The sequence below is a fragment of the Teleopsis dalmanni genome, chromosome X (assembly GCF_002237135.1).
Source record: "Teleopsis dalmanni isolate 2A chromosome X, ASM223713v2, whole genome shotgun sequence".
NCBI lineage: Eukaryota > Metazoa > Arthropoda > Insecta > Diptera > Diopsidae > Teleopsis > Teleopsis dalmanni.
Window position 1 is genome coordinate 98,784,122 of NC_051848.1, and position 6,673 is coordinate 98,790,794.

Below are 6,673 nucleotides of genomic sequence, written 5' to 3' on the forward strand. Positions count from 1 at the left end.
TTAAAATATTTTAGTATTTAAATACTTTAAGAAATGTTTACTCTTGATAATTGAAATTTGTAAATTTCTTTATTATTGTGTTCTGTTGTTTATTATGATTGTTATTATAAACTACTTATTAGTTAAAAATTTATTCTTATTAATATATTTTAAGAAATTTGTAAATTTATTATGCTCCTTATTATAAACTACTTATTAGTCAAAAATTTATTTAGATTATAATAATGAAAATGTTGAGTCAAACAAAAAATATTTATTTCAGTTTTCTAGTTTCATTTTTTTTTTACTTTTCCCCCCCGGAAAAACAGGAACCTTCATCTCCTAATTGTAAACCTACAACTCCTAAAAATTAAAACTAAAGACTAAATTTAAAAAAAAACTTGTTAATAGTTATAATTTTGTCTATCTTTTATGTAATTTAAGTAGATTATTGTGGAATACTCTTTCCCTTCCTGAAATTATTACTTTAGCATTTACTGGACTAGTAATTTCTGTTACTGGGAAAGGTCCCACCCAAATAGGTGAAAACTTATTTCTTCTACTTGTATTCTTCAACCATACCCTATCTCCTACTTTGAACATTCTACTTTTAGAATTCTTATCATAGTTTAACTCCTGATTTTTTCGAACCACGTCGTATGAGCGTTGAATTTGATATTTCAGAATTTTTGAAAAATCGTCGTGGTTGTATAATGGTGTTGGTTTTCTTTTTAATGTTATGGGAATCTCGAAATCGAACCCAAATAGTGTTTTTGATGGTGTCTGCTTTGTTGCAGAATGCACCGTGTTATTATGGACATGCATCGCATGATGCAACCACTCATCCCAGTTGGATCCATCCAATTTAACGAAACTTCTTAAAAATTCCGCTAAAGGACGATGACTTCTTTCCAAAGAGCCATTTGCCTGTGGATGATATGGAGTAGTTTGTATTTTTTTAACACCAAGAATTTTGCAGATTTCTTTGAATAATTTCGAAGTGAAATTAGTCCCATTGTCTGTCACGAGAACTTTTGGTATATTAAATTTTGAAACTATTTCGTTAAAGAATTTCCTTGCTACTGTCGTAGCTTCCCCATCCTGTAATGCTGTACATACCAAATACTTAGAAAAATCATCCTGAAATGTTAAAATTAGTTTATTCCCATTCTCTGTAGTAGGTAGTGGGCCTACAATATCCATAAATACTTTGTCGAATGGTCTTTGAGGGGTATCCGTCAAAACCATTGGCATTTTCTCTACCCTAGAACTCTTGTTTTTCTGGCATTGTTGACATGTTCCGACGTAGTCTTTTATCTGTCTTTGCATGCCTGCCCATTTAAACTGTTTTCGTATTCGGAAATATGTTTTAACAGCTCCTTGATGTCCTCCGATAGGTGAGTCGTGGAATTTCTTTAAAACTTCTTGGATATCCTTTTTATTAGTTAGAAATACCGCGTAATCTTCTTTCGTTTGGTCCTTCGTATCTTCCACTTCTTCTATTTCATTTTGTTCCATTTTATTTTTGTTTTCCTTCAGATTTGTTGCTTTTTTATTTCCTCTCGTAACTACTGCTATTGGTAGTCGACTCAGAGCATCCGCGTTTTTATTGGTTTTTCCTGGTTTGTATAAAATTTCAAAATCGTATTCCAACAATTTCAATCGGAATCTTCCCAAACGTGTGTTTTGGTCTTTAAGATTTGCTATACCTCTTAATGGCTTATGGTCAGTAAATATTTTAAAATGTCTTCCCAATAAGTAAGACCTAAAATTCCTAGTTGCCCAAACTATCGCAAGAAATTCCTTTTCTATAGTTGAATATCTTTTCTCAGTATTACTCAGAGCACGGCTTGCGAAATAAAGTGGTAAATCAGAACCTACTTCTCCCTGAGACAATACTGCACCTAACGCTTCATTACTAGCGTCAGTTGTTAAAACAAAAGGTTTTGAGAAATCTGGATATTGAAGTATAGGAGGCTTCGTTATTGCAGCCTTCAGTCTAATCATTGCTTCTTGGCAACTGTCGTTCCATTCGAACTTTTCTCCTTTCCTTAGTAATTTATTAAGCGGTAAACACACACTCGCTGCTTGTGGGATAAATTTCCATTTTAATAATAATTTTAATAATTCACAAGTCCCAAAAATGATTGCAGTTCCTTAACATTTCGAGGTGCTGGGATAGACTTAACACACTTGGTTTTGTCTGGATCTGGAATTACTCCTTTGTCCGAACATTTATGCCCAAGGTAAACGACTTCTCGTCTTAAAAACTGACATTTCTCCGTTTGTAATTTTAAATTATTTTCTTTTAGTGCTTGTAATACTCTCCTTAACCTGTGGTCGTGTTCATTTAAATTCCTTCCGTAGATAACAATATCGTCGAGATAGACGAAGCAATCTATCCCTTGTAATCCTGTTAAAATACTATTCATAATTCGTTGAAAAGTTGCGGGTGCTCCTGTTAAACCAAATGGCATTCTAAGAAATTCAAAATGTCCTAGACCTGTGCTAAATGCCGTTTTCTCCCTGTATTTACTGTCTACCATCACCTGGTGATAGCCACTAGCCAAATTCAGCGTTGAGAAATATCTACTGCATCCTAGTTGGTCTAAAATTTCATCAATTCTAGGAATTGGAAACACCTGTTTAATTGTTTTTTCATTTAATTTTCTAAAATCAACCACGAGACGCCATTTCTTTTCCCCATCTATACCTGACCTTTTTGGTACAAGGATGATAGGAGAGTTCCATGGTGATTTACTCCTTGTTATTATCCCTTCATCTAGCATTTCACTAACTTGCTTATTAATTTCTTCCTTATGTGCTTCTGGTAATCTATATTGTCGTTGATTTACCGGTATTTGATCATGACTTGTTGGAATTTCGTGTGCCAACACTGATGTATAGGACAGTTTATCTCCTGATAAGTGAAATACATCGTTATATTCCTTAATTGTCTGCGTAATTAACCGTCTTTCTTCATTGTTTAAACGCTCATCCAATCTTATTAATTTCAGTAATTTTCCGTACCTTTCCTGTAAGTTTACTTCTTTGTTCAAATTAACATTAGGGACATTGTACTCATAGTACTCATTCATATCACTGCCCTTTAATTCAATTTCACTATTCATTTCAACTGCATAGTTGTTTGCATTCAAAATTCTTACAAAACCTATTCCGTTTTTTACTTCTGTTAAACATTCACCTGAATAGACATTTCTAACTATTTCCCTTTTATGTATTACGAGTGTTCCTTCTTTAGGCACTACTTTTACTGGAATAATCATTGTTGATCTACCTGGGATTGTCATGCTTTCTGCTATACAAATCCGACCATGATCTACAATGCTTACCAGTGGTAAAGTAGCTAATTCCTCTTTATTCTTAAAAAATTTTAAAACCTTTTTAATTGTGTCTGTAGTAGACCGGTTCCACAGTTCATCTCTACCTAGAAGTCCGTCTGCTGGTAACTGGCTACCTACTGGCACTACATGCATTTTAAATTGTAGAGCTGGAAATTTTCGGTGTTCAATATTGACCGTACCCAATGTACTTATATTGCCTCCAAAAGCTCCTGTAAGACCTTTTGTGTCTTTGGTGTTTATATCTTTTAAATCGATTAACGCCTCTGTTTTTATAAGGCTGGTGTCTGCTCCCGAGTCAACTAAAAGTCGAAGTTTATTCCCCACTGCACGTTCGCAAGGTACTTCTACATAGGCATCATCAAACGATTGACTAATGCTACCTTTGGCATTGTAACTCGCTCCTTTTGCCCGTAGAACTCCTATTTGTTCAAACACCCACTCTGATTTTTCTTTCCAGTAATCCGATAGTATTGAACAATATGAAATTAGTAATGTAACTATACATGTCCAAATACTGAACATATATTTGTTCACCCTCAACACTATATTATTCAATTTCGGCTTTTTCAAATAACTAATTTTTTCCTCTGAATTTTTAAACCCTATTTGGTTGGTCAAATTTTCTTGCATTTCCTTATGTTTTATCGTGATTATACCATGATTCCTTGAATTAACCGCTTTGGCTCCTAAATTCTTCGTCTTATTATTTGTATTCGATCGGTTCTGAACATTGTTGTTGCTGTTACTTTTAGTTATTCGTGCAGGTCCTAAATTAAATTGACATTTACTTTTTGAATTTACGGCAGTCCAGTCTAATGTCTTAGACTGGGCCGGTTGAAGTTTCCCGACGGATTTGGTACTGTTATTCTGCAAGTTTTTGCAAAATGTCCTTCTTTGCCGCACCTAAAACATCTAAGATTTGCACTCAAAGGTCTTCCACTTGGTCTGCTAAAGTTTGGATTACTGTGCTTTAAAGGTACTGAATGGTTTTGCCATTCCCTCTCTTGTCTCACGTTACTGTAGTTATTTTGGTTCCCACATCCTGTATGTCCCAATTTACAAAATTTATTCTGTTCATGTCCTCTCACTCCACAAAAAGTACAATACAATTTGTTTAGTCTACTGAAACAATCCTTTGTATCGTGTCCCGTCTTCTTGCAGAAATTGCAGGCCGTTTTTTCTTGTTTTACTGTCTCCATAGGATGTTCTCTACATTTGGGTCCATTTTCATGCCCATATACTCCACAATTTGTACAGTATGGCGTATTTTGTCTTTCTGGGCAGAATGCCCATCCATGTCCGTCTTGTTTACAAAACGTACATTTCATTTCTGTTCGATTCTCTGTGGTGGACATGTTTATATTTGAACGTGATTCACCCAATAATTCTTCGGCTGATTCTGCAATAAAAATTAGTTTCTGGATAGGATCATTCTCTAACCCAATAAACCTATGCTTTAAACTATTGTCTTTCAAACCCTTAATAAAACAACGTACTGTTAGTCGCAGTGACAGAATTTCACTCTCACCTTCTTGATTTCTTATTAGTTGTTCGGCTTCATGTAGTAACGCCTCCAGTTTACCTCCAAATGAACTCGCTGACTCATTCTGTCTTTGTTTGGTACAAGTTAGATCATTCCTTATGTGTTCCAATGTACGTTTCCTGAGGTATGTACGTTTAACCGCCTCACACAATTCATTTACTGTGTTGAATGGTCTACCCGCGATATTCTCGTAAGCTACACTCACTAATCTTTGTTTTATGCAACTTACGACATACTGTGCTCCCTCTTGCGGTAGTGCTTGTTGTACCAGTTCACAACCTGCAATAAACTTATGTACTTCACTCCGTAGATCGGGTCCTTCTGTGCCCATGAAATACGGTAGCACCTTGGTTACTATTTCCATGATTGCCGTAATCGATGCCATAACTTTTTTTTCGTTATTGTTTGTTTCCACCATTGTTCTCAGTAACTGTTTTGTTTGTCCGCACTTCGCTAGTTCTTTCTTTAAATCATCAATTTGTGCTGTTAGCTTTTTAATCTCGTTTTCCCTAATGTGATCTGTACCTTCTGAGTCCAAGATTATACTGATGTCCTGTTCCGTTTTTCCCTGGTTTTTTAAAACGTTCTCCAAAATTGCCGTCTGATCTTCTGCGTCTGTTAATTCTTCCGTGCGTGAACTTAGTTGCTTACACTTATGTTCCAAACCCTTTTTAGCATCTGACAAATCTTCAATAACGTTCGCCAATTCTTTAGACCTTCCACACTCTCTATATTTTCCTTTATGTATTCAAGTTCTTCAACCCTCGTTAACCTGTTATGTCTAATATGATCTTTTGTTAATTGAACAAATTCCTTATCTGGATTAAGTTCAATTAATTTTTCCCAAGCGTGTACTCTTGCCGATTCTAAATATCTTTTAAATACTCTAAGCTCCTGTTGTAAATTTTCGATTTCCTTTTCCATTTATGAGAAATAAAAACAAAATAATTACGTGACCCCACTCAACCAATAACAATAATTAATTAATCAAAAGAGAAAATACCAAACCATATCTCTGTATTACACTTATTACTTAGAAAAAAAAAACAATGTTTAATTCCACAATTCTCTAAATTCTTGCCTATATTGTCGGGCCCACTCTTTATCTGTTTTTGGTACTGGTCGTTTTATGCAGTTTTTATTGGGTTTTATGCTTATGTTTTCGTAAGATATTCCCTTATCTTTTGTATTGTCTATTTTACTAATAATACGATGTGCTTTCTCAAACAACCATTTATGCGAATCTAGATGGTTTTCTAAATCTTTTTCCTCGAATTGCTTATCGCAAACAAAACAACTTTTCCCCATATTTGAACAAACTTGAAAATTAAGAAATTTCACATAACAACGTAGAACAACAGAACTCAAAAAAACTTACATATAGTAATAAATTTACATACATAAAACTTACATTCAGAAAATTTACATATAAAATTTGATTTTTAAAAAAAATAAAAATATATATTATATCATTACAATATTATTTTGATTTGATTTGTCTTTCTTAAAAAATGAAATGTCTTTCTATTTTAAAAACTTAACTATAAATATTTCTTATTAGTGACTTACAATTTTTTCTCCCATTTTTCTTCTTGTTGCCAATTATGTTGTGTTCAATTAATTAATTAATTATGTTGTGTTGTATAGTTGTAATGCTGTAAACTCCCACGTAGGTAGGTGACGTTGTCGTCTCACGTTGCACGTTTTATATTGTATGTTTATAAAAACGTGTGTATACCGGCTGCGCCAATTATGTTGTGTATTTTTGTGGAAAACCCCGAGTGTG